The sequence below is a fragment of the Lolium rigidum genome, unplaced genomic scaffold (assembly GCF_022539505.1).
Source record: "Lolium rigidum isolate FL_2022 unplaced genomic scaffold, APGP_CSIRO_Lrig_0.1 contig_36872_1, whole genome shotgun sequence".
In the NCBI taxonomy this organism is placed as follows: domain Eukaryota; kingdom Viridiplantae; phylum Streptophyta; class Magnoliopsida; order Poales; family Poaceae; genus Lolium; species Lolium rigidum.
The window spans coordinates 1-21,512 of record NW_025900366.1 but is presented as its reverse complement, the minus strand read 5'-3'; the positions used below and the strand labels follow the sequence as shown (position 1 = coordinate 21,512).

Below are 21,512 nucleotides of genomic sequence, written 5' to 3'. Positions count from 1 at the left end.
CATGCTCAAACACACATATATAGCATGGAGCAGATGCTCCAAAGGGATTATTCATCACTTGGTATAGACCATATGATTCTGGCAAAAGAGAGGCCAAGCAAGAACAAAGAAATCCAGTAAGTGATAGATATGCCTAAACAAGCAAGAACACATTGCATATCCCAGCTAACCAGATGAGACAAGTCCTTGGTAGCCAACTGAATCACCTAGCACCACCTAGTCTTTTAAAACCATCAGAAACAGTCCATTTTCTTCAAAGGATATCAAAGTGGCATCCATTTACATGATCCCCTACTGTGGATATCTCTGTTTTCATCAAAACCAACCAAATGTCCAACTTTGAGATGCAACCAGCAACACAAACAAGCAAGCAATCCATCATAAGCATGCTCAAACACACATATATAACATGGAGCAGATGCTCCAAAGGGATTATTCATCACTTGGAATAGACCATGTGATGCTGGCAAAAGAGAGGCCAAGCAAGTACAAAGAAATCCAGTAAGTGATAGATATGCCTAAACAAGCAAGAACACATAGCATATCCCAGCTAACCAGATGAGACAAGTCCTTGGTAGCCAACTGAATCACCTAGCACCACCTAGTCTTTTAAAACCATCAGAAACAGTCCATTTTCTTCAAAGGATAACACAGTGGCATCAATTTATATGATCCCCTACTATGGATATCTCTATTTTCATCAAAACAAACCAAATGTCCAACTTTGAGATGCAACCAGCAACACAAAGAAGCAATCAATCCATCATAAGCATGCTCAAACACACATATATAGCATGGAGCAGATGCTCCAAAGGGATTATTCATCACTTGGTGTAGACCATGTGATGTTGGCAAAAGAGAGGCCAAGAAAGAACAAAGAAATCCAGTAAGTGATAGATATACCTAAACAAGCAAGAACACATAGCATATCCCAGCTAACCAGATGAGACAAGTCCTTGGTAGCCAACTGAATCACCTAGCACCACCTAGCCTTTTAAAACCATTAGAAACAGTCCATTTTCTTCAAAGGATAACACAGTGGCATCGATTTACATGATCCCCTACTGTGGATATCTCTATTTTCATCAAAACAAACTAAATTTCCAACTTTGAGATGCAACCAGCAACACAAACAAGCAAGCAATCCATCGTAAGCATGCTCAAACACACATATATAGCATGGAGCAGATGCTCCAAAGGGATTATTCATCACTTGGTATAGACCATGTGATGCTGGCAAAAGAGAAGCCAAGCATGAACAAAGAAATCCAGTAAGTGACAGATATGCCTAAACAAGCAAGAACACATAGCATATCCCAGCTAACCAGATGAGACAAGTCCTTGGTAGCCAACTGAATCACCTAGCACCACATAGCCTTGTAAAACCATCAGAAACAGTCCATTTTCTTCAAAGGATACCACAGTGGAATTCATTTAGATGATCCCCTACTGTGGATATCTCTATTTTCATCAAAACCAGCCAAATGTCCAACTTTGAGATGCAACCAGCAACACAGACAAGCAAGCAATCCATCATAAGCATGCTCAAACACACATATATAGCATGGAGCAGATGCTCCAAAGGGATTATTCATCACTTGGTATAAACCATATGATGCTGACAAAAGAGAGTCCAAGCAAGAACAAAGAAATCCAGTAAGTGATAGATATGCCTAAACAAGCAAGAACACATAGCATATCCCAGCTAACCAGATGAGACAAGTCCTTGGTAGCCAACTGAATCACTTAGCACCACCTAGTCTTTTAAAACCATCAGAAACAGTCCATTTTCTTCAAAGGATATCAAAGTGGCATCCATTTACATGATCCCCTACTGTGGATATCTCTGTTTTCATCAAAACCAACCAAATGTCCAACTTTGAGATGAAACCAGCGACACAAACAAGCAAGCAATCCATCATAAGCATGCTCAAACACACATATATAACATGGAGCAGATGCTCCAAAGGGATAATTCATCACTTGGTATAGACCATGTGATGCTGGCAAAAGAGAGGCCAAGCAAGAACAAAGAAATCCAGTAAGTGATAGATATGCCTAAACAAGCAAGAACACATAGCATATCCCAGCTAACCAGATGAGACAAGTCCTTGGTAGCCAACTGAATCACCTAGCACCACCTAGTCTTTTAAAACCATCAGAAACAGTCCATTTTCTTCAAAGGATAACACAGTGGCATCAATTTATATGATCCCCTACTATGGATATCTCTATTTTTATCAAAACAAACCAAATGTCCAACTTTGAGATGCAACCAGCAACATAAACAAGCAATCAATCCATCATAAGCATGCTCAAACACACATATATAGCATGGAGCAGATGCTCCAAAGGGATTATTCATCACTTGGTATAGACCATGTGATGCTGGCAAAAGAGAGGCCAAGCAAGAACAAAGAAATCCAGTAAGTGATAGATCTAAACAAGCAAGAACACATAGCATATCCCAGCTAACCAGATGAGACAAGTCCTTGGTAGCCAACTGAATCACCTGGCACCACCTAGCCTTTTAAAACCATTAGAAACAGTCCATTTTCTTCAAAGGATAACACAGTCGCATCCATTTACATGATCCCCTACTGTGGATATCTCTATTTTCATCAAAACAAACCAAATGTCCAACTTTGAGATGCAACCAGCAACACAAACAAGCAAGCAATCCATCGTAAGCATGCTCAAACACACATATATAGCATGGAGCAGATGCTCCAAAGGGATTATTCATCACTTGGTATAGACCATGTGATGCTGGCAAAAGAGAGGCCAAGCAGGAATAAAGAAATCCAGTAAGTGATAGATATGCCTAAACAAGCAAGAACACATAGCATATCCCATCTAACCACATGAGACAAGTCCTTGGTAGCCAACTGAATCACCTAGCACCACAGAGCCTTTTAAAACCATCAGAAACAGTCCATTTTCTTCAAAGGATACCAGAGTGGAATTCATTTACATGATCCCCTACTGTGGATATCTCTATTTTCATCAAAACCAACCAAATGTCCAACTTTGAGATGCAACCAACAAGACAAACAAGCAAGAAATCCATCATAAGCATGGTCAAACACACATATATAGCATGGGGCAGATGCTCCAAAGGTATTATATATTCATCACTTGGTATAGACCAAGGGATTATATATTAATCACCTACTGATTAACAGGACACTTTCCAAACCCACACTAGCTACCAACACATTTGGAGAGCAAACAAGCAGTAGCCATATAACTCAATCCAATAATATAGAGGCAACCAGCTTAGCACATGCATATTTAATCATTACCATAAACAGTTCATATAAAGGCAGTATCGTAACACAGTTAAGCATCACATCATTACTGCTTAAGCTAATGAGCAAGAGCATTTGTTCTTGCTAAAGCAATAGTTCCAGCAAGAACCACATGCACAACACCCACATCAGCTCACAGAAACTAGCAGCACAACAGCAGCACAAAGTAATTTTGTTGAGCAACAACAGCACAACAAAGTAATTTCGACGAGCAACCGCAGCACAACCTAGAAGCACAACCTTTGTGTGGCGCATTTTGTCGAGCACTTTGTGCTCGCGCGGGAGAGGAAGAGTGAGGGGAGGGGAGTACGCTCACCGACAACGACGGCAGGGGTGGAGGAGCTCACCGACGACGACGGCCGGGGTGGAGGACGCGGAGGATCCTCCACCTTGACGCGACGCCGGCCCCTCCTCCACCTTGATGCGGCGGCCCCTCCTCGCCGTAGCGGCTTGTGCTGCAGGTGGCGGGGATGGGAGGAGCGTGGCGGCATGCGGCCCTCGCGGAGGAAGGCGGTGGCGATGGTGATGGCGACACCAGCGCTCACCATGGCGGCGCGCGGCGGTAGGGATCGGTGAGGGGAGAGGGGAGAGGGGTACGGGCGCGCGGTAGGGAGAAGGGAGGGGGTACGGCATGATATATGTTCCACTATTTTTGTGGCTTACCAGAACAAGTGCGCCACTGAACCAATTATTTCTATGGCGCACCGGCCCTAGTGCGCCATAGAAACACTTATTTCGGTGGCGCACCCCATCCTATGCGCCACAGAAATAGTGGAACCTATGATTGGGGGTGGTAGGGTGTGGGCCCCACCTTGTTTCTATGGCGCATGTATTATCACTGCGCCACAAAAATAAGCTATTTTTGTGGAGCACCGTGCCAGGTGCGCCACAAAACAACTTTCTGTGGCGCATATTAGGCTAGTGCGCCACAAAAATAAGATCTCACCTATAAGGTTTTTCCTACTAGTGAACCTAGCTCTTGTCTTCTTCCTGTTGGGCACATTCGACCCGCTCTGGATGCCGACCCTACGTCAAACACCTGGCGGGCGTGTGTTCGGTGTTGTCCCACCGAGCTAACCGACCTCCTCGCGACATGTCCCTTCGCCATCATCTCCGCGTCCAACCCTGGATCACTCTACGCACGTCTGTCCCTCCTCCATGTCGTTTCCTCCAATCCTCGTACGCCGCCCTAGCGCTGGCCTGTGCGTGCACCGAGACGCACGGACATGACTCGTCGGGAAGCCCTGCTCCCTATCTTTCTCTCTCTTCTGTCTCTGCGCGCCACCTCGGGTCTGGAAGCCTCCCCTCGTCTCCCCTGAACCACTACCAGGCCCTATCCCGCTCCAGCTCATCCGCCCACCACTCCCATGCACCATATCTGTGATGCGTCGGCCTCGGCAAATACAAGGGAGACCAGCGTTCCCACTCTCTCCTAGCACACCACCCAATCCTCTACCTATCTCTGGACCTAGCCACATCACCTCTGCACTCTATCCTCCACCTTCTCTGGTACCGTATTGGACGTCCGCCGTGAGTGTGTTGCCGTCACGGCCGCTACACCGTGGCGGACAAGCTGCCGGTCACACCCTTGAGCCCCTTCAATAGTTGTTGCTCCCTCTTTTCTACCTAACCTACCCCTTTTTCTTGCCAGGAGGTCACCGAAAGGATGCCCACTTCGGAGCTTCTCCGAGCGAGCGTGGAGCTCGACCTTGTCACTATCGATGATCAGGAGAATTTCCTTGCGCTTCCATGTTCCTCCGTACCGTCGGCCGCCTCATCTCCTTCGCCCTGGAGCACGCGGTGAGGATCCAAATGCTTCATCCGAGCCGCCGTCACCGACGTCGTGCTCGCTCACCTCCTCACCATCGTCCAAGAAGCGTCCACGCACACGTGCGACGCCATCCCAAGACGCCACTTCGTCGTCGTCACGCCTCCGTTCCTCCTACCCCACCTCGGTGAGCCCCTCCATCTCCTCTCGGTCCCGCTCCGTCGCGAGGCGCGGCAGCGCCGCCAGTTTCATGTCGTCACTGACGGGCGCAACAGGCGCCGTCCGATCGAGATCCCCCAGCCGCACGCTCCCCTGCGTGGTGCATGGCTAAGGGCAGTCCAGCTGGATAGGCCAAACACTACAAATCAGGCCGCCGCTGATCCTCCCGTCCCAGATTGCTAGGCCATTTCTTCTTTAGTCCTTTTTCCTGAAAAGCAATCAACTATTAGATATACTCCAGGTTTCGAAATTTAGATTCTTCCTCGAATGCCCAAATTTGATGATTCAAATTTCTGGGTGCTCCATTACAAAATCCTAACCACATAAAATTGCTAGCATGTGTTGTATTGTTGTAGAGATGTGCTGTTAAATCAAACCCTAGAATGTTACTATTGAAGTATTTTATTTAGTGTGTGAGTTGTATAGATCCTTTTTTCATGAGGTCAATTTTTCTGTGCTCTAGATGCAAATGCCCTTCTTTTGGCACCGGTCCCACTTTCAGGAGCTTCCTGGATGTTGTTTGATTTGCAAATCAAATACAGTCCAGAGAGCCCTTACTTGAATTTTAGTTTGAATTTTACAAATAATTTTGAGGCAAACACAAGTGCTTCTAGTAGATATCATGATAGGGTACTTTTGGGTCATAGGAATTATTTTTGTGAGTGGTAGTTTATTTCTGAGGATTTTACTAGTGAAACATGGTACCTTTTCATTCCCTGATTTTTGTAAATTATTTTACAAGTCAGAAAAATGCCAAACCAGTTTTGTTAGTACATATCCATTGGTATGGTTGTCTCTGGTTGATTGTACTCTCGTACTTGTGTTCTTAGAAATTGGATTGGCCTAGTTTCCGTGTTGTTTAAATCTTCAAAATTATTTAAAAATTTATTTTTTTGTGATTCTAGTGCAAGTTTGTTCTACATGTTGACAGCTTCGAGTAGTTATGTCGCATGCATTTTGTGACTCACTGAAAGATTTAGGCCATTTAAATGGTCCCTAAGTCATTTTTGGTCTTATTAAAATCATAACTTTTGTTTTAAAAACCCAAATTTAGTGAATCCAATTTCTGTGGCTTTATAAAATCAAGCTTTAATCTCTGTGATTTTACCAAATTTTGTGTGCATTATTATGGAGTGGCTTGTTAAATTGATGCTAGTGCTTAATTTATCCGTAGGGAAATTGTGTTGCTTTTGTTTAAAATGATTTTTAATGAACCTTGGCACCAGACCCCTACTGGTTGTCCCCAAAGGGTCATTAGCCACCTTTGATTGTGTAGATTATGATTTGTTGTGAGGAAGAGCCTTCTTAGCAAAATAACCATTTTGCCCTAGGTGTTATTATTCGATGTGTTTAGTGTCTCTGATTTAGTGGTTGGTTGTTGTGTGTTATTGTGTGGTTTGATGCTACGCCTAGGGATTGATTGCTTTCTCTTTTATTTTGCGATGTTAGAATGTGAATACCATCGGAGAAGAAGGAGAGGATCTTAGTGAGGATTTCAAAGAGGAAGGAAGGGCAAAGGATCGTGAAGAAGAAGTCCATGGACAAATATCCAACCAAGGCAAGCCACCTCTTGATGCATATCTCACCCTAAATTATCTTGCTCTTGCATTAATAGTTGTTTTATAAATTGCATAATTATTTATTTATGTGGGTGGTTAGTGCCACCCGGAGTTTTATTATTCCACCTTAGGATGCAGCCCTCATTGGTACCTACTGATCAAACCCCTATTAGTGATATGGTGCTTACCACCTTGTCATCCTGGTCGCCATTTTTTTAAAGAATAGTTGGACTATAAGTTGGGAACCCTAGAAAAATGGTTGTGAAAATGTTTTCAAGAAAAGAAGTTTTTCGAAAACCTTGGAATGGGGTAACCCTGCCCAAGTGTGAGTTTATGAAAGGCAAAAAGGTTTTGGAAAGAAAGTTGTTGGAGGCAAGTGGAGGAAAGAAAATGTTTTCGAAAACTTTAGCGCCTAAGTACTCACCCGGACTAAAAGAGAGTGCAACCACATTACCCCAAAGTGGGCACGGGGCGTAGCGTAGTAGTTTGTCTCGCCTTAGTTTGAGTCTTGCAAGTGTAGTGGCAGTCCGACCATGGACGCTTCGACCGGGGTTCTTCCCATGAGAAGGGATGCAACCCATTAGCCTGTTCAGGTACGCGTGGTACAACTTATGAGCTCCCATTGAAAGATGTCTAAGTGGTTGGATGGCATTCCGGAAGGTCGGTTGTGTCGGGGACTTTGCAACTCCTGGGTAAATGGCATCCCAGACTCTGGTGTTGGGAGGTACAACTCATTCGGCATGTCGTACGCTAAGGCGAGTAAGCGAAAAACTGCGATCGGTTATCCCAGCCTAGCGTTGTGACGCATGGCGAACCAGGGGTGATCCCGGCGGATTTACCGGATCTTGTGGAGAAAGTGTACAACCCCTGCAAAGTGAAAACTATTTGAATAGCCGTGTCCGCGGTTATGGACGGTTGGGAAGGCTGTTGCTTAGCCTGAAGAGTTTTGGTTTATAAAAGTGTTTTCTCAAAAATGTTTCAGGAAAATGATGCCAGTGGGACAGGTGGAAATGTATCTAGGAGGTACGGTGGAAAGTTGGAAAAAGTTGTTTTGGTCATACTGAGATGGCCGGAAAGGAAAATGGGTCGCCCTTACCTATTAGTCTTCAAAAGAAACTTGCTTTAAAAAAAAGTTTTCAACAAAGATATTGTAGTGACCTCACTTTAAATAAAGTGCAAGTCCCTGTGCATTAGTGCTAGTCCCTGGATCGAACTGCTAGCACACACAGTTTAAGATGAAATACCAAGTAGAAAAGGTCTTCATTACAACCTAAGATCCTGCGAAAATAAAATAGTTCGATACAACTTGCATAGCTCAAGGGCTAGCATAAACATAAATCAGAGTTCAACATCAAGCGGAAAGCAAATAGCATGGAGTCCCCTTCCTTCACGGATGCCACAGTGCGACATGTTGGGCAAAGACTCGTGATCCTAACATCTTCTTCAACGAGCTAGGGATACCCGCAACATCAAACGTTGCAGCCCGAAGGAATCAATACATTTGGAATTGTATTGGCAAGGACACTTTTGTGGACTCAAAAGGCATCCTACACCTACGTGCACATCCGGCGGTAGAGCTCGAGTTCATTTTGCATAAAGCCAATTTTTCCCTATCATTTATCAAAACATTTTGTTTCAATCTAACAGTAACATTGGTAAATCCCCAATGTACCAATTAACAGTAACATTGGTAAAGCCCCAATGTACCTTCCTACCCTTGTTCACCCACCAGTTTTTATTTAAGAAATTGGGATGAGGAGATCTTCGAACAAGGACTTGTCAGTTTGCTCAAGTTGTCCATAACCGGGGACACGGCTAAGTACTTAGATTTTACACTCTCGAGAGGTTGTACACCTTTACCCACATGGCCAGGTCAATCCTTCTACCTCGATGCACATTTTGCTCAAAGGACAGGTGCGGACCGTGGCCGAGACCTTCTGTGTGCAATCACCCGAACCATTCCCTAAGGGCCACGTTACACCTACAGTATCCCTCTACCACCACCCGGCCCCTAGGATCCGGGTTCATACAACATACTTTGTCAAGCCGTAGCCATAGTAGCATGTGGTTGTACGGGAAGCTAATGAGCAAGATTTGTCTACAATCTCTTTAAGCCTGGGTGACTTTCCGCAAGTGTGCACTAGCACCGTGGTCTTGCCCCCGATACGACCACCCTCTCCATAACTCCACCATTCACCCGGGTAATTCATTAAACTTAGTTGTTTTTCCTTAACCTCTATGAAAACCTTTTCCATGGCATAGCAGGTAACAACTAAATTTAATGGCGGCTAAGAGAGTCTAGGAGTGGTGTAGCTAAACTACTAGGATTTATTAGCAAGCAGAAAGCATAAACCCTAGACAAGTCTACTATAAAAACACTACGGTGCAAGAATTAAAACTGGAACTTTTGGTGTGTGCCACTTGCCTTTTCCAGAGGGAAGAGTTGCAATCTTCGCAGTCACAACGGTTGCAGCTGTCACAGTCGCAATCTACAAGCATTCATACATAGCACGATAAACACAATGCAAACACAAATGCACAAGCATAGACATGAGATGCATATGATATTTACACAAGTGCACTCCATTTAATGATCTCTGGTTGTGACTATATGCATGATGCCATGGTCATGTTTTATGGTTGGTTGTATTATTGCGAACCATCTATGTCGCACTAGCGAAGGGCAACCACCATTAATTGAAAAAGGTGTTTTGGTACAGTAGACACATGGTGGTTTTGGTACTACTGGACAGAGGATAACATTTGCAATCATATGCAAAAGGAATCACCCGAAAAGGGTATGTAGATCTCATTTTATGGGTGAAGTACTCCGATTAGGCATTTAAATATGGATGAAACTCAAACTTCTGTAAGTCCACATTTTATTGTTCCAAAATGTTCCTCATATTTTTAGGATTCCGACGATATAAAGTTTGTGATTTTTGGACATACAGAACTCTAGTTATGATTTTTACGAAGCGCGGACTATCGAAATCCTGTTTAAACGAAAACTAGGGTGGTCACTGGACATGTGGCGCTTTCTCATTGGTGGATACCTCTTCGCGCGGATCACGCTCTTTGATCCGTTGGATCAACATAACGTCTACGGCTCAGATTTATTAGCTGGATTTGGAAAGAAGAAAAAGAGAAAAAGGGGATTACCCGTGTGGCGCCGATCGGGCGTACGTGTGGCAGCCGAGGTGGCGGCCGACGTGGCGGCGGCGAGGTGGCTGGCCGGCGCGGCCTGGCCGTGCTCGACGGCGGCGCCTCGGCGGTTCCCGGCGTCGGGCGAGTTCGGGACGGCGTGCGCCTTGGCGAGGCGGAGCTAGGGGCAGCGGCGGCGTGGCCTAGCCCGGCCCGTGGCGGCAGCGGCCGGCGGCTGGAGGTGGCGGCGCGGCGAGCTTCGCCGGCGAGGAATTCCGGCGGCCCGGGGGCGTGGCCGTGGGGGAAAAAGAGGGGAAAAGGAAGAGGAGGCCGAGCTCTTTATAGGGGTGGTCTCGGACGGGAGAGGGAGAGACGAGGGAGGTCGTGGGCGAGGTGGGGGAGATCGTGGAGGTGGCCGGCGGTTCCCCGTACGTGCGCACGCACAGGAGGTTGGGGACGACGAGCGACCGGGCGGGGCGCGCGTGGGCGCTCGGCCTGGTTCGAGCCGGGCCTGGTTCGGCTGTTAGTCGGCCCGGCTTGGGTCGGCCACTTTTTTTTCTTTTTTTTCTATCTCTTTCTAGCTTTTGAAAATGCATTTGAGCGTCCAAAATAACTCGGAAAAATACAAATGATATATCGATGGATTCCTTGCGAAAAGAGCTTCACTATGGAACCAACTTTGAAACCAAATAAAATCTTTTACAAAGACGCATATGTGGCTATTAGTGTTGTTTTGGGGTTCGGGTTTGAAATACAAAAATTGAATTATCCCTAAATGCAAAATGTCATGATGCACATGTATGAAATGCATGCTTTTCAAATTTAAAATTTTGGGATGTTACAAACCTACCCCCTTAAGATGATTCTCGCCCTCGAGAATCGGAGTGGCTAGCAAATAGGTGTGGGTGATCTTCATGGAGGTCATCTTCTCGTTCCCATGTAGCTTCTTCCTCTGTGTGGTGGTTCCACTGGACCTTGCAAAATTTGATCGTCTTTGTACGGGTCACTCTTTCTGCTGTCTCCAGTATCTTGATCGGCTTCTCTTCATATGTGAGATCATTCTCCAACTGAACTTCCTCAAGTGGCACTGTATCTCTCAACGGGGTCTCTGCCATTTCTGGTGACACTTCTTCGGTTGACTTACATGGAATACATTGTGAACTCGCAGCTAGAAATTCAGCAGTTCCAATTCATATGCTACTTCACCTTTGCGAGCCAGGATCTTGAATGGTCCTACAAAGCGGGGTGCTAACTTTCCCTTGATCGCAAATCTCTTCACACCACGTAGGGGTGAGACTCTTAGGTATGCTCTATCACCTATCTCATAGATCACTTCCCTACGCTTCGAGTCAGCGTAGCTCTTCTGTCTAGATTGGGCTATCTTCAATCTATCTCTGATTAGTCTGACCTTCTCTTCGGCATCCTTGATTAGGTCCGGGCCAAAGAGACTTCTTTCTCCTACGCCACTCCATAGCAATGGGGTGGTGCACTTCCTTCCATACAATGCCTCAAAGGGTGCCATACCAATACTAGCTTGGTGGCTATTATTATATGAAAACTCTGCATAAGGTAGGTTTTCATCCCAACTTGATCCATAGTCCAATGCACATGCTCTTAACATATCCTCCAAGATTTGATTCACTCTTCCAGTATGTCCATTAGTCTGTGGGTGAAACGTTGTGCTGAACTCAAGTCTAGGTCCCAATGACTCATGTATTTGACGCCAAAAGTGAGATGTAAACTGGGTACCTCTGTCTGAAACAATGCTCTTGGGCACTCCATGCAAACATATGATTTTGTTCATGTATAGCTTGGCTAGTTTGGCGCTTGTGTAGGTGGTCTTCACTGGAATGAAGTGAGCCACTTTAGTTAGACGGTCAACTACAACCCAAATGGAATCATATCCCGATCTAGTCCTTGGCAATCCGGTGATAAAATCCATGCCAATATTCTCCCACTTCCATTCGCGGTACAGGTAGTGGTTGCAACAATCCTGCGGGTTTCGATGTTCCGCCTTGACTCTACTACAAACATCACACAGTGCAATATACTCAGCGATGTCTCTCTTCATATTACTCCACCAGAACCTTTCCTTCACGTCCATGTACATCTTGGTGTTACCCGGATGAATAGAGTATGGTGAATCATGGGCTTCCTGGAAAATCAACTTCCTAAGCTCCGGGTCCTGGGGTACACAGATACGCTTCTCAAACCATATGGTTCCTTGTTCATCCGCATGAAATCCTTTTGCTCGCCTTCGCTCATATTGACCTTAATCTCCTCTATTTCTTTGTCTAACTTTTGAGCTTCTCTAATTCTGTCCATTAGTGTTGGCTGAACTTCAAGTGATGCCAAATGACCTTTGGGCACAACCTCTAGTCTGAGGTCCTTAAAATGTTCACACAGTTCCTCAGGTAATTCTCCAGCGGTGAGGCCGTTTACATAGCTCTTACGGCTCAGCGCATCGGCTACAACATTAGCCTTTCCTGGGTGATATTGCAAATTCATATCATAATCTTTTATTAACTCCAACCATCTTCTTTGTCTCATGTTCAGCTCCTTCTGAGTGAATATGTACTTCAGGCTCTTATGGTCTGTGAACACATCACAATGCTTTCCCATCAAGTAGTGTCTCCACACTTTCAGGGTATGAACAACAGATGCTAGCTCTAAGTCATGGGTTGGGTAGTTTCTCTCATGCTGTTTGAGTTGCCGCGAAGCATAGCACACTACTCTTCCATCTTGCATTAGAACACCTCCAAGTCCTTGACGAGAGGCGTCGCAGTACACTTGGAAATCCTTATTGATATCCGGCAAACATAGAACCGGCGCACTTACTAGGCGTTGCTTCAACTCTTGAAAACTAGCTTCACACTCATCAGTCCAGATGAATTTCTTCTCCTTCTTCAATAGTGTTGTCATGGGCTTTGCAATCTTGGAGAAATTCTCAATAAATCTCCGATAGTATCCAGCTAGTCCTAGGAAACTCCGGATCTCTCCTGCATTCTTGGGTGATTCCCACTCGGTCACGGCTGCAACTTTACTCGGATCGACTGCGACTCCTTCTGCTGAAACTATATGTCCAAGGAATCCAACCCTATCCAACCAGAACTCACACTTGCTGAACTTAGCATACAACTTGTGCTCTCTAAGCTTCTCCATGATTAGGCGCAAGTGGCTCTCATGTTCGGCTTCATCCTTTGAGTATATCAATATATCATCGATGAATACTACTACGAACTTATCCAAGTATTCCATGAACACTTTGTTCATCATGGCCATAAAATATGCCGGGGCATTGGTTAGACCAAATGGCATAATCTGTATACTCATACGGACCGTATCTAGTAGTGAATGCGGTCTTAGGTATGTCTTGCTCTCTGATCTTCATTTGGAAGTAACCCGATCGAAGATCGATTTTGGAAAATACTTTTGCTCCCTTCAGTTGGTCAAACAGGTCATTGGTATTGGGCAACGGGTACTTGTTCTTGATAGTGACTTCATTGAGTGATCGATAATCCATTACCGATCTCTTGCTAGAATCTTTCTTCATCACAAACAAAACGAGGGCTCCCCATGACGATGAACTAGGTCGGATGAAACCCTTTTGCAACTGTTCCTTAAGCTGCTTCTTCAACTCCTTCAATTCCTCCACATCCATCTTGTATGGTCTCTTGGCTATTGGTCCAGTTCCAGGCAACAGTTCAATGAGAAACTCAACTTCTCTATCCGGTGGCATTCCTGGCAACTCTTCCGGGAACACATCCGGGTATTCTCTCACAACGAGCACAGTCTCCATGCTAACCCCCTTAAGAGAGTTGACCTTACTACCTTTAAGCTCAAATGTTGAATTGAAACGAATCCTCTTCATTTCTGGGGTTGTGAGTGTAATTGATCTCTTTGCACAATCTATTATGCCTCCATAAGTGGTCATCCAATCCATGCCCAGGATTACATCTAGACCTTGGGATTCCAAAATTACCAGTTGGGTTGGATCACGTCTTGGTGGCATTTGTGGTTGTTTAGCATAGATGAGAAACAAGATAGACAGATCTAGGGAATAAAATTTCCTACCCATGCACAACACAAGCATATAAACAATCCTCAAAATCACACAAAAGCAAACATTTTTTTGAACACTAACAAACTAGTATGGTCATACCACAATTTGGTATGATCAATGCGTTTTTAAGATATCGTTGGCCTGATAAAGGAGAGAAAGTGGTGGTCTACTCTATTTCCATCTTGGGTGCTTCTAGCTTCTCCTCCACTTCCTTGGGGCCTTCAAAGATTGGACGTCTAAAGGATGAAGATTTCTTTTGAAGACGAAATAGGTGAGAATACAAGAAAACCAATTTGCAAACATTTCTTTTCAATAGAGAAAGGATTAGATAGATATGAGGGAATTTCATCCTAAGGTCTTCCTATTTCTAATCCAAACCTAGGGTCACGAACCTATGGGCAACACAGTGCTCTGATACCATCTGTAGTGACCTCACTTTAAATAAAGTGCAAGTCCCTGTGCATTAGTGCTAGTCCCTGGATCGAACTGCTAGCACACACAGTTTAAGATGAAATACCAAGTAGCAAAGGTCTTCATTACAACCTAAGATCCAGCGAAAATAAAATAGTTCGATACAACTTGCATAGCTCAAGGGCTAGCATAAACATAAATCAGAGTTCAACATCAAGCGGAAAGCAAATAGCATGGAGTCCCCTTCCTTCACGGATGCCACAGGCAGACATGTTGGGCAAAGACTCGTGATCCTAACATCTTCTTCAACAGCTAGGGATACCTGCAACATCAAACGTTGCAGCCCGAAGGAATCAATACATTTGGAATTGTATTGGCAAGGACACTTTTGTGGACTCAAAAGGCATCCTACACCTACGTGCACATCTGGCAGGTAGAGCTCGGGTTCATTTTGCATAAAGCCAATTTTTCCCTATCATTTATCAAAACATTTTGTTTCAATCTAACGAGTAACATTGGTAAATCCCCAATGTACCAATTAACAGTAACATTGGTAAAGCCCCAATGTACCTTCCTACCCTTGTTCACCCACCAGTTTTTATTTAAGAAATTGGGATGAGGAGATCTTCGAACAAGGACTTGTCAGTTTGCTCAAGTTGTCCATAACCGGGGACACGACTAAGTACTTAGATTTTACACTCTCGAGAGGTTGTACACCTTTACCCACATGGCCAGGTCAATCCTTCTACCTCGATGCACATTTTGCTCAAAGGACAGGTGCAGACCGTGGCCGAGACCTTCTGTGTGCAATCACCCGAACCATTCCCTAAGGGCCACGTTACACCTACAGTATCCCTCTACCACCACCTGGCCCCTAGGATTCGGGTTCATACAACATACTTTGTCAAGCCGTGAGCCATAGTAGCATGTGGTTGTACGGGAAGCTAATGAGCAAGATTTGTCTACAATCTCTTTAAGCCTGGGTGACTTTCCGCAAGTGTGCACTAGCACCAGGGTCTTGCCCCCTGATACAGCCACCCTCTCCATAACTCCACCATTCACCCAGGTAATTCATTAAACTTAGTTGTTTTTCCTTAACCTCTATGAAAACCTTTTCCATGGCATAGCAGGTAACAACTAAATTTAATGGCGGCTAAGAGAGTCTAGGAGTGGTGTAGCTAAACTACTAGGATTTATTAGCAAGCAGAAAGCATAAACCCTAGACAAGTCTACTATAAAAACACTACGGTGCAAGAATTAAAACTGGAACTTTTGGTGTGTGCCACTTGCCTTTTTCAGAGGGAAGAGTTGCAATCTTCGCAGTCACAACGGTTACGAGTACATGTCACAGTCGCAATCTACAAGCATTCATACATAGCACGATAAACACAATGCAAACACAAATGCACAAGCATAGACATGAGATGCATATGATATTTACACAAGTGCACTCCATTTAATGATCTCTGGTTGTGACTATATGCATGATGCCATGGTCATGTTTTATGGTTGGTTGTATTATTGCGAACCATCTATGTCGCACTAGCGAAGGGCAACTACCATTAATTGAAAAAGGTGTTTTGGTACAGTAGACAAATGGTGGTTTTGGTACTACTGGACAGAGGATAACATTTGCAATCATATGCAAAAGGAATCACCCGAAAAGGGTATGTAGATCTCATTTTATGGGTGAAGTACTCCGATTAGGCATTTAAATATGGATGAAACTCAAACTTCTGTAAGTCCACATTTTATTGTTCCAAAATGTTCCTCATATTTTTAGGATTCCGACGATATAAAGTTTGTGATTTTTGGACATACAGAACTCTAGTTATGATTTTTACGAAGCGCGGACTATCGAAATCCTGTTTAAACGAAAACTAGGGTGGTCACTGGACATGTGGCGCTTTCTCATTGGTGGATACCTCTTCGCGCGGATCACGCTCTTTTATCCGTTGGATCAACATAACGTCTACGGCTCAGATTTATTAGCTGGATTTGGAAAGAAGAAAAAGAGAAAAAGGGGATTACCCAGGTGGCGCTGACTGGGCGTACGTGTGGCAGCGAGGTGGCGGCTGACGTGGCCGGCGGCGAGGTGGCTGGCCGGCGCGGTCTGGCCGTGCTCGACGGCGGCGACTCGGCGGTTCCCGGCGTCGGGCGAGTCCGGGACAGCGCGCGCCTTGGCGAGGCGGAGCTAGGGGCGGCGGCGGCGTGGCCTAGCCCGGCCTGTGGCGGCGCTGGCTGGTGGATGGAGGTGGCGCGGCGGTGAGCTCCTCCGGCGAGGAATTCCGGCGGCCTGGGGGCGTGGCTGTGGGGGAAAAAGAGGGGAAAAGGAAGAGGAGGCCGAGCTCTTTATAGGGGTGGTCTCGGACGGGAGAGGGAGAGACGAGGGAGGTCGTGGGCGAGGTGGGGGAGATCGTGGAGGTGGCCGGCGGTTCCCTGTACGTGCGCACGTACAGGAGGTTGGGGACGACGAGCGACCGGGCGGGGGCGCGCGTGGGCGCTCGGCCTGGTTCGGCTGGGCCGTGGCCGGCCTGGTGCGGCTGGGCCTGGTTCGGCTGTTAGTCGGCCCAGTTGGGTCGGCCACTTTTTTTTTCTTTTTTTTTCTATCTCTTTCTAGCTTTTGAAAATGCATTTGAGCGTCCAAAATAACTCGGAAAAATACAAATGATATATCGATGGATTCCTTGCGAAAAGAGCTTCACTATGGAACCAACTTTGAAACCAAATAAAATCTTTTACAAAGACGCATATGTGGCTATTAGTGCTGTTTTGGGGTTCGGGTTTGAAATACAAAAATTGAATTATCCCTAAATGCAAAATGTCATGATGCACATGTATGAAATGCATGCTTTTCAAATTTAAAATTTTGGGATGTTACAGATATAGAGATGTCATACTCTCGAGAGAAACTACCTCTCACTCCTTGTAACCCTAGAATAGTGCATGTTCCTTGCTACTGCCGAATTGCATATCATTTACTTCTCTCTAAGGTGGTTTGCGAGTACAATTCATAATGTATTCATGGCTTTGTCCCTGGCTATTTACTTGGCTAGACCTGGTGGAGTACATCAGATGAAGGAGTTGACGACGTCTATGCGAGCTAAGAACGTCTTCCCAGTCAGTTGCATGTAGGGTTATGGCATGACTTGGGCCATGCGAACGCTTTCGTCTAAAGTATTTCCGTTGTGTGATTGTTGATCTCCTTGCCATTGCTTCCCTTAGGTAACTATTGTGTTGATCTCCTTCCATTGCGGCCCTTATGTAACTATTGGTCATGTGACCTATTGTAATCTTTTTATTCGGTACTGTAAGGGATGATGTATTTGATACTAAGTTCGGTTATGCTTTCACGACACACTATCACACTACTATAATTTTTCTTGCCGCCGGCGCATAGATTTTGCTACAACCAGCGCGTTTCTATTCGCCGGTGATCACCTCGCCGGTGGTAATGGTTGTCCCAAGTAGCGCTTTGCCATACTCGCCGGCGGTAATTTGGTACCACCGGCGCCTCCCTACTGGCCGATGGTATTTTAAGTTAACCCCGGCGCATAGGCGAAGGTGCCAACGGTATGCTGAATAGGATTTAAAAAAAGGTACGGAAATAAAAAAATGTAAAGCAGCCAAAACATTGCTTAAAGCAAAATATCATGCTCCAACGTCCAAACAGACATCCTGGTTACAAATGTGTAAATAAACTTGCTAATTCTGCCGAAAGCAACAAAAGAATAGAAGAAATACCAAAATCATCATCTACACAGGTAGTGCATTGTCGCATAGTGCACAAAGAAAATGTGAGACCACATTCTAAGTTGGCAGTATGAAAGTGATAATGTAGATTCATAAGAAACCAATGGATGGTTACAGTAGTTACGAAAAACGCCTAATGACACAGTGAAGATGGAAATGTCTGATATCATGGATAGTTAGGCTACTCGCTTGATGAGGAGGGGATCTATGCCCTCAAGGTACCCCAGGAAATGGTCGATGTTGCGTGTTGTCTTCCGTGCAACGCCTGCAGCTACCTAAGAGACAGAGAAGAGTTTTATGTGTGAGCCATACAATGTACTGGCCTATGCCAAGAAATTCAGGATTAGGATGATGCATTTTAACTGAAACAATATTGCATATTCTACACTAAATTCACAACAAGCACAGTTCCAAGTAGCATGCAATGCATCTGTACATATATAAAAACAAATTTTACAGAAATATCTATAGAGCTTGTCATAACTGGCGCCATTTGCTAAAGAGATCCATATGCATTTTTAAGCAATCTTGCTGTTCGTGCAATGCAAAATAGTTCAGTTTATACTAGCAACATAAAAGGGGGATAAGTACTCTGCCTAAGCTGCTATAAAATCCTCAAATGGCAGTACTAGCTTCTCCTACCAATTTTGTTTACATCCATATATATGGACCAAAACATGAACAAGAGTGGTCATCAAAGAGGGTCTAGTTAAGCACCTGGTAACATACAGGTATTGATATAAGGGAGGCCAACTTACAATTGAAGGTGCACCTTCGAGAACCTGTTTACCCAAACCAAGTCCTTGATTAGTCATCGTTGCTTCATGTCAGCAAAAACAATGAGGTCATCAAACAGAGTGTAAAGGCAGGAACTTAAAAAAGTTAACAGCCAGTCACTTCTTCACCACTGCTTCAAGTGCACATATACCATACGAAGTTGTCACTACATGTGTAAATTCAATATTGGGTCTCATTCATTTTTGTTGACTGCTCTGTTCCTTGACTCAAATAAATAGAACCTTGGTATTCATGAACTGGATTAACATCCTTGATCTGTTGATGATGCATTATTCAAAAAATATGGTTTGCGTGAGTACTTTTAGATACCATCATTCTCATGAGTAAAGATATGGCGTTTTAGACCAGTGCGATGTCCCTTTGTTTAGCAAATCATTCGGTTGTTTAGCTGTAAGTTGCTTACTAATCCAACAAGGAGCTCCAAGAACTCCGGCATATTTCTTAGTAGAAATTACACACACGCTGGACTGATCATTGGGTACATCAATAATCACTGGCTAATTTGATGTTTCTAGTTTCTACAACCAGTACTGATTAGAGGAGAATCTACGCAAGGACACTAAAATGCTGATTGCGGATACGGCAAGGAGTTGAATGGATCTGAGAGACTGACGCACACAGGACAAGCAAACAAGGCTGGCATGAGGTATTTGCGACCTGAAACAAGGTGCATGGTACACGCTACCGCGAGACGGAATGGGCTGAACAAGCAAAGTCAAACCTGGGAGCACTGGCATGGTGCATGAGGCGACGGGCTTCGGCGACTTCTCGACCTCCACGAGGCACATGCTGCAGTTCCCGACGATAGAGAGTCGATTGTGGTAGCAGAATCACGGGATGTCGACGCGGGCGACCTCGCAGGCCTGGAGCATGGAGAAACCCTTGACGGCGTGCCCGTCGACGAACACCTCGAGGACGTCCTCCGGGTTGCTAGGCAGCTCGACGCGTGTGTTGCCGACGGCCTCTCGCGGCGGCAGCTCCGGGTCGGCGGGCGCGATGGCCGCGCCGGCCTCCGGCGACCCCGAGGCGGCAGTAGGGGAGATCCAGCGGCAGGAGGCGGCCACCGACGGGTTGCGGGATGAGAGGTAGGGCTTGGAGTCGCGGTGCGCCCGCGCGAGGAAGGCCATGGCGGCGGCAGAGGCGGGGCGATTTGGATCGCGCGAAGTGGGGAGACCTCGTGCCCTTGACCTCGTGCCCTTGGGTGGAGATGGGGGGCGCTCGCGATTTGGATCTCTCGGGAGCAAGTGGAGGCCGCTGCTACGCGATTTGGGTCGGAAGAGCACTGGGGCCTGAACACAGTGGTATAATTTGCCACACATTACATCGAACCTGGTTCCAAAAAAAAAACTTCGAACCTCTATAATTTACCACACATTACTTTTTGTTTTACTATTTGCCACACATTACACCAATTTCTTTATAATTCGCCATATTTCTCCCTTTACAGATCTTTTAACTTTTCTTGATCCCAAAATACGTTGTGTAATACCATCTGTACCGTATGGCTGAGACTCACGTGGCTGGAACAAATCCATGAACCAAACCGATCGGTCCTCCCAACAACTGTACGCTGCCCACTGCTATTCCCCATTCTTTCTCCTAGTGACCACGGGACTGAGCACCCGACGAGGGAGCACGCCACGGCGGCAGGGTCCGCACCGGCCGGCCGGCCACCATGCCCGCGCTCATCCTGTGGCTGGCCGGGCCACAGCGAGCTAGCCCATGGCAGGGGAGGCAACGTGATGAGGTCTAAGACCTAGGTTGTGGCCCGATCTCGCGATTGACCCAAATCCAAGAGGGGAAAAGAGGGAGAAGAGGAAGAACGCGAAGAACACGAAGAACAAGCACACGCACACCAACCCGATACAATCGAATTCTTACTCTCGTGGCTCGATGGATCACGCCAATAGAATCAACCGGAAGAGACACGAGGTAGAATTTCGGATGAGAGATCGGGGTTGGAGACGAAGACCGATGAGGGAGAGAGAATGGAGCACACTAGAATCTCACTCACAAGTATCCAAATCCTCAACAAGAGTAGCCTTGGTTACAAAGGGGATCTAACCCTAGAGAGACAAAGCTCAAAGTAGTTTTTAAGCCAAATCTTGTCTAAAGAGTAAAAGGGGGCGTCTTGGGTACTTATATAGGTCTACAAGGCGACTCGGGCCGAAGAGGTACAAGTGAAACCGGTTCGGGTCGATCTGGTCGAGTCGATTCGTGCAGGGCGGTCAGGGAGCCGGTCCAACCGGACCTGGGGCCGGCGCGTCGGTCCAAACCGGGCCAGGGACCGGGCGGCAACCGGAAGCGTCACAGATGTCCTTCCGGTTGGCCCCGGTGCGACGCCCGGTTGACGCCGAGGTGGTTCCGGCGTGCCACCCGGTTGACCGGGTCGTGGACCGGGCGCACCGGTCTGGCGGCCGGTTTGACCGAGCGGCTCAGGCCGGCTCGGGCGACTTCTTCTCCTCTCGCGCATGGCTTGCCCTCCT

The 21,512-nt window shown here is 46.0% G+C and overlaps 1 long non-coding RNA gene across 1 annotated transcript; it reads right to left on the bottom strand.

The window, feature by feature from the left end:
- Window positions 1-18,258: 18,258 nt before the first annotated feature.
- LOC124681232 lies at window positions 18,259-19,361 on the bottom strand. Its single transcript, XR_006995781.1, has 2 exons — window positions 18,987-19,361; window positions 18,259-18,503 (listed from the first exon to the last, which is right to left on the bottom strand). It is a non-coding gene; the product is annotated as an uncharacterized LOC124681232 (long non-coding RNA).
- Window positions 19,362-21,512: the final 2,151 nt, after the last annotated feature.